Here is a 21,761-nt window from a genome sequence, read left to right as displayed (position 1 = left end):
CTAAACTGTAATTTTCTCATTATGAAAATGTATAACAATTCCTGCCCTGCTTAACAAAAGATTGCTTGAAAAATCAAGTTACTTCATATGAAAATGGTTTTAAAATTATAAAATATTAAGGAATAAAAATATGGCAGAAGCTTGTTCATGATTTCATAATACCTCAGCTAAAGAAATGAAGTTAAACCATTCTATTCTAAATAAACTAGAGCTAAAATTTGAATGTAATTGATAAAAACAAATACAAACGAAAACAAAAATGATTTACATAAACTTTGCTAAACTTTATTTCAGGGTGTATTACTCAGGGTTCCCTAGAGGGACAGCACTAATATGTGTACATGAAGGGAGCTTATTAAGGAGTACTGACTCACACGATCACAAGAGGAAGTCCCACAATAGGCCATTTGCAAGCTGAGGAGCACGGAAACCAGTCTGCCTCCCAAAATGTCAAAAGCAGGGAAGCTGACAGTGCAGCTTTCAGTCTGTGGAGGAAGGACTGAGAGCCCCTGGCAAACCACTGGTGTAGGTCCAAGAGTCCAAAAGCTCAAGAATTTGGAGTCCAATGTTTGAGGGCAGGAAGCATCCAGCACGGGAGAGAGATGGAGGCCAGGAGACTCACGTTCCTTCCACGTTCCTCTGCCTGCTTTATCCTAGCAATGCTGGCAGCTGATTAGATGGTGCCCACTCATATTGAGGGTGGATCTGCCTCTCCCACTCCATTGCCTCAAATGTTCATCTCCTTTGGCAACACCCTCACAGAAACAACCAGGAACAATACTTTGCATCCTTCAATCCAGTCAAGTTGACACTCAATATTAACCATCACACAGGGGTCAACCACTTCAGGAGGTATTTGTTTTTTTCTTTTGAGATAGAGATCTTAACACAGGATATTTGATATTCCTACTTGTAGTATGTGTTATAAAACATTTCAGCATGAAAGTAATGAGAAGAGGCCAGGCGAGGTGGCTTATACCTGTAATCCCAGCACTTTGGAAGGCTGAGGCAGGCAGATAACTTGAGGTCAGGAGTTCGAGACTAGCCTGGCCAACATGGTGAAGCCTTGCCTCTACTGAAAATACAAAAATTAGCTGAGTGTGGTGGCACGTGCCTGTAATCCCAGCTACTCTAGAGGCAGAGGCAGGAGAATCACTTGAACCTGGGAGGTGGTGGTTGCAGTGAGCCAAGATCGCTCTATTGCACTCCAGCCTGGGTGACAAGAGCAAAACTGTCCCAGAAAAAAGAAAGTAATGAGAAGAACTCTCTCATCTTGGGTTCTTCAGTAGAACCCTCTTCAAGCACTGAAATAGAAATAATAAATATAATTTTTTGGACAGCCCAGTATAAAATTCTTTCTAGTGTAATTATAGCATCTATCTCAAAGGGGAGTTGGGAGATTAAAAGAGAAACAATATTTATGAACCAGTTTGAGTTCCCATTTCTTTAAGGAAGAATATTCAGAAATGCTGCCTTCCAAATATAACTTTATATTTTGCTGTCTAAAGATAAGGAAATGTGCCTTTTGTGGAAATCAGATGATATGTATTTAAAAAAAGCCCACACAAAGCAATACAATAAAATTTGGTGGCAGACAATAAGATCATAATAAAAAGTGGAAATACTTTGTACTCCTATCACTGTCTGTAACACTAAAATGAGCTAATTTTGAGCATGTTCTTAATTTAGTATCCGCAATAATGGAAAGTGATATTCATTCCTACAACAAAAACTCTAGCTATTAAAAAACTTACGAAAAAATAAAACTCCCAATTCAAATGTCGAACCCAGGAACTATGTTATTCTTTGGATTTGGAAATACGGTGTTCTTATCACTGGATGTTTTCGTTAACTAAATTTTAACTTTGGGCAAGCAAGCACAATTAGTTGTGCATTTCTGAGGAACAAAAAGAAAAAGGGAGGGAGGAAGGAGAGAGAGATAAAGACTTAACACTTAGCGTGAAGTTAAACTTCCAGATCCTTCTGTTTGATGATCAGGCTTATCCCTGACTGACCCAGGTTCCCTGTCATATTACCGGGCCATTCCTTCTGGGTTTGTTCTTACCCTGTTGCTTCAGAAGGCCTTGATTACACTTTTTTGTATGACTTTTTAAAAAAATATAAAGTGTATGAAAAAATGTGCACCACCAGATGAGCTATCTAGAATAGGAATATGTCATAAAGTTTGAATTTTAATTTCTATTTTTAGGCATAGCAGGACCCGATCATTAAAAAACGAGCCATCCCAGCACACACGAAGGTTTTCCTGCAAAAAAGTAGCAGCTGAATAAATATTTGAACTCAAATGAGATTAATCAGCCATTAGGTCATGAAAACAGAAAACATCTCAAATATCTAAAATAAATCCCCGAGATAAACAAAAACAACAAAAAAAATTAAACTGTATTATTTATCAGTATGATGCATTCAGAGTCCATGGACAATGAAAATATTTATTTAAAAAAACCTTTGAAACTTAATGAAGGTAAAAGACCCGTGTATAAGCAAGTGATGAAACAATGGGGAAAGATTTGAAATCATCTCTTGAGGTCTCATTATTGTTTAAAGATGCTGAAATTCTTAGTCTATAGAAATATGTAATGGAGTTTAAAACAGCATAACTGAGTCTAGAATAGATATTATCATAGCTTTGATAGGATTGTTTTCACTTTTATAGAAAAGTATTTTAAAATGTTATATATAATTACCTGGACCCAAAGGAACACTTGCTACCTGATTGGCCTTATTTGTTAAAGAATGATTTAAAGGAAAAGCTTTATGTTTCATGACTTAGGAATAATCTCATATGTCACAAACATCTTCTGCATGGCACATATCATTATCTGTTAGTGCCAAAGAGATCACTACAGCATATGCACGTGTTTTGAGAAAGACTGCTAGGAATTCATCTGTGGAGTGGAACTGAGAGTCATTCTGTCTGGGGTTAGAAATCTCAGGTTGTGAGAAAATAGAGACTTCATCTGGTATGCACACATCAGCAGATGTCTATCTACGAGTGCTGTTTCGAAGTTCAGCAGATGCACATCTATAAACAGAGTACATGTACACAATTTTTTTGGCTAATGCTTTTCTAATATTTCTCTTTCTTCTGAAATTGTGTTGGATTATGGAATCTTTGTCACTTTCTGGGAGGGAAAGAAAATTATTTCCTGGAGTATATAATTTTTGGTGTGAGCCAAGAATACTTCCAGACCTTCTGGGAGTGAGGATGCAAAGATAAAAACTGGGCTCTCCTGACAATTCTGGAAAGGCTAGGCAAGCTATTAGACAGCAGGTCTGTGTCCTTGAAAATAATTTCTATCTGTATAAGAGGAATGCATGATTCTTTCTTCCTTAGTGTTTCCATGTTACCTAAAGTTGCCATCAAAATCATGCAATAATTTATGATGCTGCATTAAAATTGCATGTTGCCTTTGTTTAGAAAAAAACACTCACTGTTTTAACTTTATAAAATCATAGAGTCGAGAGAAACAACAGTAAAACTATTTTTAAAGCACATCTATTTTATTCTAGGGTTTAGTATAATACGTGAAAAAAATGTCAATTTTTATTATTCTCTGCCTCAAGGTTTCTGCTGCATCCCTTTATCTTAGCTTAGATCCATACACATAAAAGAGGAATGTTTGTTTCCTTTTTTTTTTTTTTTTTCCTTTTTGGAGGCAGAAAAATATTCAATATGTACTGTAAGTATAATGAAAGGGGAAAATCATTTATACATTTGTTCAATACAGTCATAAATCTGCTGTGAGATGTTTGATGATTCAAATGCTTAATATTCTGTACAGTCAAGAAGAGAATCATACAGGTGCTATCTGGAACTATCTTTTTTGTATTTTGTTTGCTTTTCAATCTGATGTTGGTTTTCATCTACTTCTGATTCAATTTCCTTTAGCGCTTTTAGCCTTTTGTAGGAAATTGCTTTAAATGTTTCTATACGGGAATAAAATATCTTTAAAATGACATTTATGCTCCAATTTAAAAGTAATACATTTCCATAACTTTGGAACAAACAGAAAACTTTAAAGAATAACATTATAATTAGGCCTCTTTCACTATCTAGAGATAATCCTTGTTAGCATTTTGCCCTCTGGTCTTTTAAAGTTCATATGGAAAATATAAATCTATGTATAATATACATTTTTATTCATAGGAAATAGAAAAATACATATAATGTTACAAATCAGAGCTGTTTGTATTTACATATGTATATATTTAAAATTAAGTGAAAAAATAGCATTTTTTCACTTAATGTTATATTATTATGGTGGATTAAAGATCATTTGCCAATCCTTCTATTAAAAGAAAATCTTCAGCCAAATTAAATTTAAAGGAGTTTAATTAAGTAATGAATGATTTGCACAATCGGGCAGCCCCCAGAATCACAGCAGATTCAGAAAGACTCCAGGGTTGCCTCGTGGTCAGAACAAATTTATCGACAAAAAAGGTAAAGTGATGTACATAAATCAGAAGTGAGGTACAGAAACAGCTGGATTGGTTACAGCTTGGCGTCTGCCTTATTTGAACAGAGTTTGAACACTCAGCAGTGTATGACTGGTTGATGTATGGCTGCTGGGATTGGCGATGACTCAGGGATTGTTACACGGCATACTCCTAAATTAGGTTTTCAGTCCTGTCTACCTATTAAGTTAGGTTGCAGTTCATTCACAAGGACTCAAATATAGAAGTATCAAGTCCCTCTCAGGCCGTATTTAGTTTGCTTTAACACTTCCATTGAGAAGCAATCTCTTTTCCCTTCCCTTGAAACAAGGTTGGCCCTGGAATTTAATTTGATGAATAAAACACAGCAGCAGAAGTGATGCTGTATAATTTCTGAGACGAGGCCTTACGAGATCAATGGTTTCTGTCTTCGCTGCTTAGAACATTTCTTCTTAGGTTCTAGCCCCCATTCTTCCAGGGAGTGTAAGGAGCCACATGGAGAGGCTCATGGATGATAACCCACGTGCAGGCACATGAGGGCGGCCATTTTGGACCTTCCAGACATCCCAAAATTCTAGCCAAAATCTTGCAAAGCAGGAGAGTCACACAGTCAACCCATAGGACTGGGAGAAATAATAAACTGTTATAGTTTCAAGGCATTAGGTTTTGGAGTGATTTGTTATATAGCAACCTGACTGAAACAAATATTTTCATGCTACTAAAATCTTTATAAACATAATTTTGATGGCTTCATAATATTGCATTAGATATACACACTATAATTTACTATTTTTCTAATGTTAGACATTTAAGGAATTCTTATTCTTTTCTATTATAAAAATGTTATAAAATAATATTTGTACACAGAAATCTGAGGATGGGATTGAATCATTTCCTTGAGCTGGATCTCTGGAAAGGGTATTATTGCTTCAAATAATGTCAGCCTTTATAAGATCATTGGTAAAGCTTTCTAAATTGCTAAGTGGCTTCTGCTATCTCTCTCCTTTTTCTTCCTTTTTTGTTTTTGTATTTCCTTCAGGAACTTGTTCTACATAATTTGCGATTTGTGCAGTAAATTGAAGTTTTCTTTGTGGGCTGGTCATGGTCTATTTTTGTAAACATCTGATTTATAGAAGCATTTTCTACATCTGGGTTACAAAGTTCAGTATTTATTAATGTAACCTTGTTATATAGTTCAATTCTTTTCTGCCCTTATTTATTTTTTATTCAATTGATTTGTCAAAGATGGATAGTAGTGTGTTAAAATATCTCATGATTGTATAACTGTCATTTCTACTTTCACTTGTTACAGTTTTTCGTTATGTATTTTGATGTCATGTTATTTTTTGCAAAAGATTCTTGCCTCTGTCTCATTCCTCCATTCACCATTTATCAAATGCTGGAGATAAAAAGGTAAAAAGATATGGTCACTCCTCTAGAAGAACTACAGAGTTGTGGGGAACCCCACCAAGACAAATGATGTCAGTAGAGAGGGTTGCAAGAAAGGTGAGGGGGTTAGGCAGAAACCTAAACCAGGTTGGATGGAGAGAGGAGAGCTCCTGGAGGAAGTATCACCCGTGGAGACATTGCCTTCTTATGAATTGCATCATTTCGTCAAAGTGATTCTCTGATTTGTTTCATTATTTCCTCTTGAATTGTACTTCATTTCACAATTTCACCACTACATTTCCATTTTTTTGTATGCTGCATATAATTGGATTTTCTTATAAAATTTAACCTGAGAGTATGACTTTTAGTAAAACAGATACTGAGCTCCTACTGTTACTGGTGGAGGGTGTCCAGGTTCCTGGCATCTTGAACAAATAATTGGATAAAACGCACAAATGAGGCAAGGAAGGAATGAAGAAACTTACGGAAAATGAAAGTACACTCCACAGTGTGGGAGCAGGCCCGAGCATAGGGGCTCAAGGGCCCCGTTACCAGAATTTTTTGGGGTTTAAATGCCCTCTAGAGGTTTTCATTGGTTACTTGGTGTATGACCTATGGAGAGGATATTTTCTGTCATAGCTGAAGTGTGAATAGGCCATATGTTTCCTGCCTCCAGACCCTATTTTCCTGCCTCACTGGTATGTGCCAGGTGCCTAGCTAAGCCTGGCCATAAAGGACAAACCCTCCTCAAGGAGCTTGTAGTTCACTGCAGGCGTGGCAAATAAAGAAACTCACAAAGCACAAATGAAGCCCAGAGGAAAGGTTCCTAGTCTAGACATAGTCTTAAACCCTGAGAGAGAAGTAGGAGTGATCAACTAGATGAGGTAGGCAGAGGTGGGTGTTGCAGATGGGGCACACAGCATGTCCTTTGGCCAAGAGCTGAGAGAGCACGTGCTCCGTTTCAGGAACCGCAAGTACAGTAGTCCCCCCTTATCCACCGGGATACATTCCAAGACCCCCAGTGGATGCCTGAAACCATGGATAATATTAAACTCTATATATACTATGTTTTTTTCCCTATACATACATACTTACGATAAAGTTTAATTTCTAAATTAGGCACAGTGAGAGATTAAAAACAGTAATAAAATAGAACAATTATAACAATATGTCAGCATTGCTACTCTTGTGCTTTGAGGCCATTACTAAGTCAAATGAGGTTTACATGAGCATGTGCACTGCAGTACTGCAATGGTTGATCTGATCACTGAATCGGCCTCTGAGTAATAAATGGGTGGGGAGCTGAGGCACTGTGGAGACACTGACACAGGGATGATTCCCGTCCCAGGTGGGATGCAGGGATGGCATGAAATTTCTTTTTTTTTTTTTTTTTTTGAGACGGAGTCTCGTTCTGTAGCCCAGGCTGGAGTGCAGTGGCCGGATCTCAGCTCACTGCAAGCTCCGCCTCCCGGGTTCATGCCATTCTCCGGCCTCAGCCTCCCGAGTAGCTGGGACTACAGGCGCCTGCCACCTCGCCCGGCTAGTTTTTTGTATTTCTTAGTAGAGACGGGGTTTCACCGTGTTAGCCAGGATGGTATGAAATTTCATTATGCTACTCAGGAGGGTGTGCAATTTAAAACTTAGGAATTGTTTATTTCTGGAATTTTCCACTTAATATTTTCAGATTGTGGTTGATCATGGGAAACTGAAACCTGTAAAGCAAAAGTGGGTTGCAGGAGACTACTGTAGTTCAGTATGGGGGATCACTGGGGCTGAAAGACAACAGGAGTGAGTGGTGGGAGTTGTGAGATGGAGGTAAAAGATGGGGGCAGATCATGATGGACCCCATGGGAGGTTTAACTTTAAGTTGGTGAGTGGCATGACTGGATTAGCTTTTGAGTGCTTCCTTTAGCGATAGTGTCTTCTTCCTAACAGCTCTGATTCCTGCTCTTCATCCTGACTAGTACTGACTACTGCTGTGAGATACTATGCTAGTACAGTAGCAGTTTCTGCTGCTGTGTAACTCAACTTAATTTTAATTTTGACTTGCCCACGGCACCTTTCAGCGCAGCTTCTCCATTTTAGTTACCACTCCTGAGGGCCTGAATACTTCTGTAATTTCAAATTACAATGTCAGAGATCAAGAATCAGATCGATTCAAATTGTTCTCACGAGAATAGAGCTTTTTTGCTGTTGTTATCACTAGAATATCTCACGGAGCACCAGATGTTCTCATACATTCATGGGCTATTGCGTCCTGGCCCTCAGTTTCAAATCCCTTGCCAAATATGTTCCTGGATGCTCACTTCTGTACTCATGACTTCTTAGGAGACATAGGAGAGAGAACATTAGGGCATGTAAGAATCTCAGGGGATTTTATTGAAAACTTTTTGAAGGTTAGCAAACATTGAAACAGGCTATACTCAAACTTAAGCTCTAGTAAGGAAACTTATAACAATTTTTACATTACCCCATCTATGTCCGTGATATCTTATCTCATGTTCTTCCAATGATCTCCTCTGCCAACTCCATGACCACTCACATTCCATAGTGGACAGTTATAGCCATTGGCAAAAGACATAGGGTGAGAGAACTCTGATATTTGCTTTTTCAGGGGTCTTATGTGGTATATTTTTTCATTCATCATTACATAATGATTATTTCACCAATTTAGACAGCTAAATTAATGATGTCACCAACTATTCAGAATACCCAGGACCTCTGCCATAACATATCATCGCTCCTTACATGACATATCAAAGGGTTTAAATTGCCTATTTTTGCATATCAAACAGAGTCAGACTAAGTCAATAAAACCTCAAACCACTACAGAGGAAAAAGGCAAAGTCTAGGAAAGGGCATTATAGGCCAATGAGCTGGAAAAAGAAAGAAAAATCATTAGAGAAGTTAAAGAAGACAATAAAAGGAAAGACATCCGGTGTTCACAAATGGAAAGATTTATTATTAAGATAGCGATGAACTACAGATTCAAGGTGAACTACGGATTCATTGCAGTCTCTATTAAAATCCCATTGGTAATTTTGAAGAAATAGAAAAATCCATCCTAAAGTTCATAGTGGAATCTCAAAGGACCCCAAGTAGCCAAAACAATCTTGAAAAAGAAGAACAAAATTGGAGGTCTCACACTTCCTGATTTCAAAACTTACTACAAAGCTACAGTAATCAAAATAGTTTGGTACTGGCATAAAGACAGATATATAAACCAATGGAATAAAATGGAGGGCCCAAAAACAAACCCTCACATATATAGTAAATGATTTTTCAACAAGGTTAAGACCATTCAGTGGGGGGAAAGACAGGCTTTCAACAAATAGTGTTATCCAGCAATTCCATTTCTGGATTGTACCCAAAAGGATAGAAAATAGGGACTTGAAGAGATTTTGGTAAACCCATGTTCACGGTGGCATTATTAACAATAGCCAAAACATGAAAGCAACGGAAGTCATCATTAATGAATGAAGGGATAAAAAAATGTGGCACATTCATGCAACGGACTATTGTCCAGTCTTTAAAAAGGAAGGAAATTCTGACACTTGCTACGTCATGGATGAAATTTTTTTGTTGATGTTGGTCAAATGGTATGTCCTTTTAATTTAAATTTAATTTAACGTAATCATTTTTTAAAACTTTTATTTTAGAATCAGGGGTCCATAAGAAGGTTTTTTACAAAGGTATATTGTGTGATGCCAAGGTTTGGAGTACAAATGGGTCTGTCACTCAGGTGGGCAGCACAATACCTAATAGGTAGGCTTTTAACTCTTGCCCTGCTTTCTCCCTCTTCTTGTACTCCCCAGTGCCTATTGTGCCTAACTTTATGTCCACGTGTACCCAATAATTAGCTCCTACTTATAAGTGAGAACACATGGTATTTTGTTTTTCTGTTTCTGCGTTAGTTCACTGAGGATAATGGCTTCCAGCTGCATATGACGCGGATGAACTTTGAGGCCATGATGCTAAGTGAAATAAGCCATTCACAAAAGGACAAACACAGCAATGATTCCATGTATATGAAGTATCTAGAGTAATCGAATTCCTAGAGACAGAAAGTAGTACGGTGGTGGCCAGGGGCTTGGAGGAGGGGGTAGGAGTTATTGTTTAATGGGTACACAGTTCCAGTTTTGCAAGATGAAAAGAGTTCTGTGGATGAATGGTGATGATGGTTGTACAATGTGAATGTCACTGAATTTTACAGTTAAAAGGGTTAAGATAGTAAATTTTAAGTTTTTTTTTTTGTTTTTTGTTTTTTGTTTTTTTTTGAGACGGAGTCTCGCTCTGTCGCCCAGGCTGGAGTGCAGTGGCGCGATCTTGGCTCACTGCAAGCTCTGCCTCCCGGGTTCACGCCATTCTCCTGCCTCAGCCTCCCGAGTAGCTGGGACTACAGGCGCCCACAACCGCGCCCGGCTAATTTTTTGTATTTTTAGTAGAGACGGGGTTTCACCGTGGTCTCGATCTCCTGACCTTGTGATCCGCCCGCCTCGGCCTCCCAAAGTGCTGGGATTACAGGCGTGAGCCACCGCGCCCGGCCAGTAAATTTTAAGTTATGTATATTTTACATACATACATTTCAAAAAAGATATTAGACTGAGATTTGGAATGAATTTTAGATCCTTGGTTATGACAGAGAACAAGGGAAAGTGGGAAATCAAATTTTTTTCTTACCATTCTACATAGCCCACAGTAAAGATCTCTATAGAACATTAAATTTTTCTATGATTAAGATTAGCCCTTTGCAACAAACAACAGACAGTAGCACGATTAAATAATGGGCGAGTCATGTGTTCTGCCAAGAACTATTCCTCACAGGATCTTAGGTAGGATATAACATATTAGAAAAGAAGGCTTTGTGTGTTTGGCACCAGGACAGGTGTGCTACGGAAAGGAAGGATGTTTTAGGGTCAGTGGGGGAAGGGTGGAAGTTTAAAAGATGTATTTTAGGACAAATTGTGTTCAACATGGATATATCAAACATGGCATATATTACTATGGTCACAGATGAGTGAGCATAGGAATAAGAAAAATCCATTCTCACTCTTTTTCAGTCACTGAGAGCCTTGGCACATACATCCTTTTAGGATATTTTCTACCCTGAAAGGATATTTCTATTATTCATCTTAATAAAAGTCTTAGTGTACATCGTTAACTTTTAAATAATGTAATAATATATTTGACTCTTTCCATGTTGGAAAAAATAATTCTTGAACATCACCATAATTGGTTTGTAGAATTCCACATGATAGGGAGGCACAATTTGCCTAGTCAGTTCTCCATTATTGAACCTCTAATTTACTTACTCTCTCACAGGGAGCAGGATATGCTTTACAGTTTAGAAACATCATGCCAGTAGCTTGCAGTCAAGTTTAATTCTGCCACTTCCTAGCCCAGCTACTTTGGACAAATCACCTAACTTTTCTGTCTCATTTTCCTTGTTACAAAGTAATAATAATGATGATAATTATAAATCTAATTTTTACTGAAAGCTTATACCATAGGTGCGGTGCCACGTGCTTTTACATCCATTGTGTCTTTTATACATTAAACACAGGAAGTAGGTACTATACTGTTATTACCATGCTAGAGATGAATGCTGACTTAGGTATCTTGTCCAAGGTCATACATCTAGTAAACAGGAAAGCCAGGACAGTACCTGCTTCAGAGTTTCCATGACGACTAAATGGGAAAATATATGCAAACGTATCTTTAAAAGTGATTTTTCCGTGTAAACCCTGAGATGATTCCTACAGTTTTCACTGGGAAAATAAAATAGTGGCCAGAAGGTTTAGATAGTTTTTTTTTTTTTCTATTTTTAGAATAAAAACTAAATTCTGAAGCATGGTTCACATCGCCAGTTTGCTTAAATACTAGGCAATCATTTCCTGTGGTTGCCAGGATTAAACACCAATACCTCACTGACAATTTCTAGTTTGACCTAATGGCTCTGACAGTTCAACTCCATCCCTCCCCATGCTGTATACCTCAGCCAGAGTGGGTTCCCTACAGTTTTCTTCTTTTAAATTTATTTTTTTGATGCGTAATAGATGTACATAGTTTTGGGATCCATGTGAGAATTTAATACATTCATATAATTTGTAAAGATCCAATCAGTGTGCTTGGGATGTCCATCACCTTACATATTTGTCCTTTATGCTAGAACTATTTGAATTATCTTCTAGTTATTATGAAATATACAATAGATGACTGTGAACTAGAATGACCCTACTGATCTCTTTAACTCTGTCTTATTTCTTCTATCAAATCACATATTTGTACCCATTAATAAATTTTTTTTCATCCCCCTCTTCCCTACACTTTTCTGAACCTATCAATCTGTCTTTCCTTATCATCTTTGCATGTTTTCCCCTGTGTCTGGAATATTCTCCACCAGTCTCTAATTATTGATATTCTTCGAAATGATCTCAAGTGCCAATGTAGCCATGAAATCCTTTCTAATATTTACAAATGAATATACATTTCCACTTCTGCTGTTCTGAATTGACACTCACCTTACTGTGCCTTTTATTGTGAACATTCATTTCCTGGTGTGTAGGTGCTTACAAGCCAGGTTTAATGTACCAGTCATTTTTGCATCTCTTTCAGAACCTGAGATTTAAAGAACTGGAAGAAAGCCAGTGTGTGGGGATATGTGTAGGTGCACACATGTGGGAGTGCTGACGGAGGGATGGATCATTTCGTTAATTTCTTTCAACAGTACCTGAACAAATTATTAGATACCTGCCTTGTGAATTTTGCCTTAGGAATGTTATTCCTTTCAACGAGAGAAATTGAAACCAGAAAATACCAGGTCAAATAAGAATGAGGAAAGTTACTGTCACTTAACTGTAATTAAAATCTAGCCTAACAGTGAGAGGAGGTTCCAGCTGGGCTTCCTGGGTCGAGTAGGGGCTCAGAAAGCTGTGAAATTCACTCCTTTCCTGCATCAGGACTTACTTTGGTCCTGGATGAATAATATTAAAGATATATGCTTAAAATATTCCTAACATCAAAATTTGTGCATGTGTTTTCTTCCCCCAAGAAGCTATAAACAGCAAAACTTTTTTTTTTTTTTTTTTTTTTTTTTTTTTTTTTTTTTTTTTTTTTGAGACGGAGTCTCGCCATGTCGCCCAGGCTGGAGTGCAGTGGCCGGATCTCAGCTCACTGCAAGCTCCGCCTCCCGGGTTCCCGCCATTCTCCTGCCTCAGCCTCCCGAGTAGCTGGGACTACAGGCGCCCGCCACCTCGCCCGGCTAGTTTTTTGTATTTTTTTAGTAGAGACGGGGTTTCACCGTGTTAGCCAGGATGGTCTCGGCCTCCCAAAGTGCTGGGATTACGGGCTTGAGCCACCGCGCCCGGCCAACAGCAAAACTTTTGCCGTAAGCTTCTCTGTGTCCTCGCTCCCTCTTTCCCTTGCCCCTCCCCTGGAACTAAAAAGAATGTTAAAAACCCGTTTTTCTGTGACCAGCGGACCTTATTTATGCTCCCAATTCCAATTCCTTGTAAACAGGATTTGTAAAATCCTGTGAGATCCTGTCTCCTTTGCCATGCCGCTGCAAGGTTATAAAGTAGATAAAACTTAAGTTACAATTCCAGTTTTCCTCAAGATCTAAGACATGTTAATTGTCTTCGTTTCTCGCTCTGGTAACATCTTCCCGCCTCACGTATTTCCCGCCTTAAAGAGTTTAAAAGGTGATCGAAAAATCTAACACGGGCCCCCCGCTCGGGACGCCTTCCACGCTGTGGAAGCTTTGGGCTGTCGCTCTGCTCAGTAAAGCCTCCAGCTTTTTTCTCTTGGTCCATCCGTGTCTCTCTGTCCCCTCAGGCTGCCCCACACCAAATCTTTGGCGTGGTTAAGGCAAGAACCTTTGGCGTTACATTTTTGGTGAGCCAGCCAGGAGAATCTCCAGGAAAGGCATCTAGATCTTCACGTGGTGAGTAGGATCGGACCTCTTTCGCTTGCTATTCTGTCCTGTCCTTCCTTAGAATGCGGAGGCTACACCGGCAGCTGTCGGCCACTTAAGGGCGATTAGCGGCAGCTGAACTGAAGACACGGGTAACAGGCCGTCCGGAAAAGGGCGCTCTAACAACCCCTGACCCTGCGGGGCTGGGAATGTTGGTTAGTCTGGATCCAGTTCATACTCTTTCACTTTCCGTGGCGGTCCCGAAGTACACCAGGGAGTTAGCGGAGGTTCTAGTCTCCCAGACTTCCTGGATGAGACCATGGCCCTGCCAGAGGCTCCCCCTGCAGGGGTTACTGAGCGTGAGACCCCTACATCTTCTGAACCCTGTCTCCTGGGTCCTAATGTCCGCCGGCTAGACGTCTTTCCTCATCTCGCAAGCAAGGTTATTCCTGCTAGGCAGGATCAAGATTCCCTATTCAGAAGTCTTAAATTCTTGGGGTGGTGCCCAGAAGATCCCTGTTCATGGTGCCCTCCCGGGTTTAGGCAGGTGTCACCATTTGATGGCTCTTTGGAAGGACCAGTTCCCCACCGTAGTATACGGTCCCCCACATCAGGACAATTTAAGGACAAGTCTGTGATTTTCCTGTGGATAGTAGAAGCCTTAGGGCATTTCCTCCATTGCTCCCCAGGGAGACTTTCCCCTTCCTTGGGGCCTCTCAAGTACAATCTGTGGTGCACAGGTACAGCTCTTAGAGCCATCGAATTGCTATTTGAACCATTCAGTAGTTGGTATCGGAAGGAAGAAAATATAGTCAGTTAGGACACGGGATACTGGTACCGCCTTAAGAGAGGGGCTTACTCCTTTGATGGCAAGTGGGGACGGAAGGCTAGAGTATAGCAGCAGTTCTCTCAGCCCTGGCCTAGAGGACATCCACCACCCCCTTAAAGCTTACTAAACCTCTTGTCTCTGATTCAGAGATTCCTCCTTGAAGGACAGTTTTATGGCCAGGTACATGTAAATTGGGCCTTAGCATGCAAGCATCAGTGGTGTCCCAGACCCAGGCCTTGCCACCCTGGAACAGGTAGGATGCATTGGCAGAAGGACCACAATCAATCCAGCAGTCCTTCTGCCCCATTTAGTGGTCAGTGGGCGCACGGCAGGGGCAAGGGAAGTTTCCATCCCGCTGGTAAGCATGGTTAAATCTGGTAAGCATGGTTAAATCCGGTAAGCGTGGTTAAATCCGGTAAGCGTGGTTAAATCCGGTAAGCGTGGTCAAATCCGGTAAGCATGGTTAAATCCGGTAAGCATGGTTAAATTCGGTAGATGGAGGCCTCAGGAAAAGCGGCCATGAGCTTTGAGCCCAACTGGACCTGACCCTTGGGGGACGCCCTAAGGGAAGACAAGTCCAGGACTAACCAGGGGTGCGAGCATCCCTTTGTTTAAAATTCCAGATGGGCACCATACCTTCAAATCCGGACACTCCCTTGAGATGTATCCTGAATAACTGGGACAAATTTGACCCTGAAACCTTAAAAAAGAAGCAGCAGATTTTCTTCTGTGCCACTGCCTGGCCACAGTATTCCTTACAAAATGGAGACACTTGGCCCTACGAAGGAAGTATGAATGATAACACCCTTCTACAACTAGATCTTTTCTGTAAACAGGAAGGTAAATGGAGTGAAGTCCCTTATGTACAGGCTTTCTTTGCCTTTGTGACAATACTGCCCTGGGCCAAGCCTGCAAGTTTTGCCCAAATGACAGAAACCCACAAGTGTCTCCATACTCAGGGCCTCTTCCCTCAGCCCCAGTCCCCCCTCCCACTGACACTCCTCCATCCGGCCGCACTGAAGTGTTAAAGGCACACTGGAAAGAGAACATAAACTCCTGAGCCAGGCACCCAAACTATGTCCCTTATAAGCAGTAGGAGGAGAATTTGGGCCCATTCACCTGCATGCCCCCTTCACACTCTCAGATTTGAAACAAATAAAGGCAGATTTAGGGAAATGCTTGGATGATCCTGATAACGATATAGATGTCCTACAAGGATTGGGGCAGTACTTTGCTCTAATATGGAAGAGAGATCATGTTGCTTCTTGATCAGACCTTAAGTTCTACTGAAAAAGAAGCAGCTTTAGCAGCAGCCCGGCAATTTAAGGATCTGTGGTACTTTAGCCAGGTAAACCATCGAATGACCCTGGAGGAGAGGGAGAAAGTCCCCACAGGGCAACAGGCAGTCCCCAGTGCCGACCCTCATGAGGATACTGACTCAGATCATGGAGATTGGAGCCGCAAGCATTTGCTAACTTGCATTTTGGAACGGTTGAGAAAGACTAAGAAAAAGCCTATAAACTACTCAATGCTATCCACAATTACACAGGGAAAAGAGGAAAACCCTCCGCTTTTACTGAAAGGCTAAGGGAGGCCCTAAGAAAGCACACCTCCCTAACTCCAGATTCCGTAGAAGGCCAACTTATTTTAAAGGATAAATTTATCACCCAATCAGCGTCTGACATTAGGAGAAAACTCCAAAAGTCTGCTTTAGGCCCAGAACAACATTTGGAGACATTATTAAACCTGGCAACCTCGGTGTTCTATAACAGGGACCAAGAGGAACAGGCCGAAAGGGAAAAGCAAGATAAGAGAAAGTCTGCAGCCTTAGTCATGGCCCTCAGACAGGCAGACCTTGGTGGCTCAGAGACAACCAAGAGAGGAGCTGGCCAATTGCCCAGTAGGGCTTGTTATCAGTGTGGTTTGCAAGGACACTTTAAAAAAATTGTCCAACAAAAAACAAACCGCCCCCTCGCCCATGCCCATATGCCAAGGCAATCACTGGAAGGCACACTGCCCCAGAGGATAAAGGCCCTCTGGACCAGAAGCACCCAACCAGATGATTCAGCAACAGGACTGAGGGTGCCCGGGGCCAGCGCCAGCTCATGCCATCACCCTCACAGAGCCCTGGGTAGGTTTGACCGTTGAGGGCCAGGAAGTGGCCTTCCTCCTGGACACTGGCACGGCCTTCTCAGTTTTAATCTCCTGCCCGGGATGGCTGTCCTCAAAGTCTGTTACTATCTGAGGAATCTTAGGACAGCTTGTAACCAGGTATTTCTCCCACCTCCTCAGCTGCAATGGGGAGACTTTGCTCTTTTCACATGCCTTTCTTGTTATGCCCAAAAGTCCCACACCTTTTTTAGGGAGGGACATACTAGCCAAAGCTGGGGCCATTATCTACATGAATGTGGGGAACAAATTACCCATTTGTTGTCCCCTACTTCAAGAAGAAATTAACTTTGAGGTCTGGGCCTTAGAAGAACAATTTGGAAGGGAAAGAATGCCCATCCAGTCCAAATCAAGCTAAAAGACCTCACCACTTTTCCTTATCAAAGTCAATATCCCTTAAGACCTGGAGCTATCAAAGGTTTACAGAATATTGTTAAAAATTTAAAAGCTCAAGGTTTACAGAAAAAAATGTAGCAGTGCTTGCAACACCCCAATCCTAGGAATACAAAATCCCAATTGTCAGTGGAGACTAGTGCAAGACCTCAGAATCATCAATGAGGCAGTAATTCCTTTATATCCTGCTATACTCAACCCCTATATACTGCTCTCTTGGATACCAGAGGAAGCAGAATGGTTTACTGTTCTAGACCTCAAAGGTGCCTTCTTCTGCATTCCCCTGCACTCTGACTCCCAGTTCCTCTTTGCCTTTGAGGATCCTGTAAGACCCCACATCCAGCTTATGTGGACAGTCTTGCCCCAAGGCTTTAGAGATAACCCTCATCTGTTTAATCAGGCATTGGCCCAAGAGCTAGACCAATTCTCAAGTCCAGGCACTCTAGTCCTGCAATATGTGGATGATATACTTCTGGCTACCAGTTCAAAAGCCTCATGTCACAGGCTACTCTAGACCTCTTAAACTTTCTAGCTAACCTGGGGTACAAAGGGTCTAGGACAAAAGCTCAGCTCTGTCTACAACAAGTTAAATATCTAGGCCTAGTCCTAGCCAAAGAAACTAGGGCCCTTAGCAAAGAGCGTATTCAGCCTATATTGGCCTATCCTCACCCTAAGACATTGAGACAGTCGCGGGGGTTCCTTGGAATCACTGGCTTTTGCTGACTGTGGATTCCTAGATACAGTGAAGTGGCCAGGCCACTCTATACCCTGATAAAAGAGACTCAAAAGGCAAACACCCATCTAGTAGACTAGGAACCAGAGGCAGAAACAGCCTTCAAAACTTTAAAGCAGGCCCTAGTGTAAGCTCCAGCCCTGAGCCCCCCCACAGGACAAAATTTCTCTTTATATGTCACCGAGAGAGCAGGAATAGTTCTTGGAGTTCTTACTCAGACTCGCAGGACAGCCCCACAACCGGTGGCATACTAAGCAAAAAAATTGATGTAGCAGCCAAAGGCTGGCCTCGTTGTTCACGGGTAGTTGCAGCAGTAGTCATCTTAGTGTCAGAGGCTATTAAAATAATACAAGGAAAGGATCTCACCATCTAGACTACTCATGATATAAGCAGCATATTAAATGCTAAAGGAAGTTTGTGGCTCTCAGATAACTGCTTACTCAAATACCAGGCACTACTCCTTGAGGGACCAGTATTTCAAATGGGCACGTGTGCAGCCCTCAACCCTGCCACTTTTCTCCCAGAGAATGAGGAACCGATCGAACTTGACTGCCAACAAATTATAGCTCAGACTTACGCCGCCTAAGAAGATCTCTTAGAACTCCCCTTAGCCAACCCTGACCTTAACCTGGACTCCGATGGAAGTTCATTTGTAGAAAATGGGGTACGAAAGGCAGGCTATGCCTTAGTTAGTGATGCAGCAGTACTTGAAAATAAGCTCTTCCCCCAGGGACCAGTGCTCAGTTAGCAGAACTAGTGGCGCTTACCTGAGCCTTAGCGCTGGGAGAAAAAAGTAAATAAATGTGTACAGAGATAGCAAGTATGTTTATCTCGTCTTACGTGCACATGCAGCAATATGAAAAGAAAGAGAGTTCTTCACCTCTGGAGGAACACCCATTAAGTACCACAGAGAAATCATGGAGTTATTGCATGCAGTGCAAAAGCCTAAAAAGGTGGCAGTCTTACACTGCCGAGGCCATCAAAAAGGTGAAGGAGAGGAGGCAAAAAATAAAAACCGCCGAGCGGACACTGAGGCCAAACTTGCTGCCAGGCAGGGCTTTCCTCCAAAGCTGCCCATAAAAGGCCCCCTGGTGTGGAGCAACCCCCTTCAAGAAGTTAAGCCACAGTATTCCCCAACTGAAACAAAATGGGGACTTTCACCAGGACATAGTTTTCTCCCCTCAGGGTGGCTAACAACAGAGGAAAAAAAGATGCTCATACCTGAAGCCAGCCAGTGGAAAATACTTAAAACCCTCCACCAAACTTTTCATATAGGTATTAAAAGTACCCATAAGATGCCCACATCCCTATTTTCAGGGCCACACCTCCTCAAAACCATCTGGCAAGTAGTCGAAGCCTGTAAAGCGTGCCAAAAAGATAACTCCTGAGCCCACCATAAAGCCCCTCCAAAAGGACAAAGAACAGAACATTATCCTAGAGAGGACTGGCAGTTAGATTTTACCCATATGCCAAAGTCAAGAGGATTTCCGTACTTATTGGTCTGTGTTAATACCTTTACAAATTGGGCGAAAGCCTTCCCTTGTAAAACAGAAAAGGCCCAAGAGGTGGTTAAAGTCTTAGTTCATAAAATAATTCCTAGATTTGGACTTCCCCAAAGCTTACAGAGCAACAATGGACCAGCTTTTAAAGCTACAATAACTCAAGAAATTTCCAAGGCACTAGGAATACAGTATCACCTTCACTGTGCCTGGAGGCCACAATCCTCAAAAAAAGTCAAAAAGGCTAATGGAACATTTAAGAGACATTTGAAAAAGCTAGTGCAAAAAAACTCATCTCCCATGGCCCACTGTCTTGTGGTGGCAGGCACCTGTAGTCCCAGCTACTCGGGAGGCTGTGGCAGGAGAATGGCATGAACCCGGGAGGTGGAGGTTGCAGTGAGCCAAGATCACGCCACTGCACTCCAGCCTGGGCAATAGAGCAAGACTCTGTCTCAAAAAAAAAAAAAAAAAAAGAATTCGAAACTCTCCTCAAAGAATGGGGCTCAGTCCATGTAAAGTGTTGTATGGATGGCCTTTTCTCACAAATGACCTCCTGCTCGATCAGGAAATGGCCAATTTAGTCAAAGATATAACTTCTCTGGCAAAATATCAACAAAATCTTAAAAATTTACCTGCAAAGTATGACAGGAAAAAGGGAATAGAGTTGTTTCAACCAGGAGATCTAGTATTGGTCAAGTCTCTCCCCTCTGCTTCTCCATCTATAGATCCCTTATGAGAGGGACTACACTCGGTAATCCTCTCTACCCCCATTGCAGTTAAAGTGGTAACAGTGGAATACTGAATTCACCACACCCGAGTCAAACCTTGGACACCTCCTGAGGAACTTACAGATCATCAACTCAGGAGTCACAAGGTCAGCCAGACCAGCTTCAATACACCTGTCAGCTACTAGGGGACCTGTGTTTCCTATTTCGGGAAAAAAAAAAAACCTCCGACCAGAACAACTCCTGTAGTTAATCCTAAAGAGAAACTTCTTCCTACTTAAAAGTGGATAAGTAAAAAAACCTACCTGACCTTTGACATCTCTCCTTGCTCTCTTTAATAGAATCCTTCTACTGTTTCGTTACATTATTAAGCAGTATACTAACTATACTCTTTGCAGTAGGATTATATACTATAGCTCTGGCCAGGACAAAAATCCTAATCACATCAACCTTTCTTCTATCGTCCTTCCTTCTAACAGCAATTTACTCCTTTTTCCCTCCTCTTTCCTTCGACCGTCCCACCTACCACACGTCATGACTCCTCTTAGGTTTCCGGCCACCCTCTTTGTACTTATGTCCATTTCTCCAACTACAACACACCTCCCGTGTCAGTGTGCCTCCCCTGGAGGAGTCACCTAGCATTCTCTCAAAAACTCTTGAAGATTAGGTAGCCCCTTCCGAGCACCCACATTTTTTGCTGCATATACTTACATAAAAAAAGAATGTTATAAAACTGCTTCTCTTTGTTCTAACAATAGCCATACATCTCACACACACATACACAAAAATGATCCGAGGTGACTGCCCTGAGAAATGGGGGGCCAATGCTTGTTGGACATATTATACCCATATAGGTATGTCTGACGGAGGGGGTGTCCAAGATGAGGCTAAAGAACAGTGTATCCAACAAGTAATTAAAAACTTAGTCCAGCTCTCCAGTACTTCCAGTCCATACAAAAAATTAGACCTTTCCAGGCTACAAGAAACCCTTAACTCTCATTTTCATCTCTAGAGCCTGTTTAACACCACCCTTACAAGAATACAAAAAGCCTCTCCTAGTAATCCAACCAACTGTTGGATGTGTCTCCCATTGCATTTTCAACCATATGTCCCAGTCCCTGTCCCCGGACAGTAGAACTTATCCACCCCAGTCCTAAACACCACCAAATGAATCAGTCCCATAGACTCCAATTTACCAGCCACGCAGGCCTCAAATCTCACATGCATAAACTTCAGCATGGCTCTCAATAAAAATACCTCCCGAGGTCAGTCCTGGATATCCACAACCTCAGGTTTCACCTGTCTCACTTCAGGCATGTTTTTCATCTGTGATAACACAGCCTATCGATGCCTAAACGGCACTCCAAAAGAACTATGCTTTCTCTCCTTTCCAGCACCTCCCATGTCCATATATACTGAACAGGAGTCACAAAGTCCCGTTATACCCCAATCTCGCCACACGCGAGCCCTTATTGTCTATTGTAGGAGCCGAAATACTGGGAGGGCTTGGGACTGGAATTAGAAGCATAATCTCCTCTACCAATTCTATTATAAATTATCACGAAAATTAAATGATGACATAAAACGAATTGCCGACTCCCTATTGACCTTACAAAGCCAGCTTGATTTTCTAGATGTGGTAGTCCTTCAAAAC

General features: G+C 41.3%; 1 long non-coding RNA gene across 1 annotated transcript in view; it reads left to right on the top strand.

Annotated features, from left to right (window-relative positions):
* Window positions 1-12,989: 12,989 nt before the first annotated feature.
* The window catches only part of LOC139360062 (uncharacterized), an 88,500-nt gene continuing 79,728 nt past the window's right edge, over window positions 12,990-21,761 (top strand). The window contains exons 1-2 of the long non-coding RNA XR_011617056.1: window positions 12,990-13,234; window positions 13,681-13,789. This is a non-coding gene — a long non-coding RNA (uncharacterized lncRNA). The remainder of the gene's footprint in view (window positions 13,235-13,680; window positions 13,790-21,761) is intronic.

Source organism: Macaca nemestrina, chromosome 19 (genome assembly GCF_043159975.1).
Source record: "Macaca nemestrina isolate mMacNem1 chromosome 19, mMacNem.hap1, whole genome shotgun sequence".
Lineage (NCBI taxonomy): Eukaryota > Metazoa > Chordata > Mammalia > Primates > Cercopithecidae > Macaca > Macaca nemestrina.
Note: the sequence above shows the minus strand (reverse complement) of the source record. Positions and strands in the feature narration are given on the sequence as shown.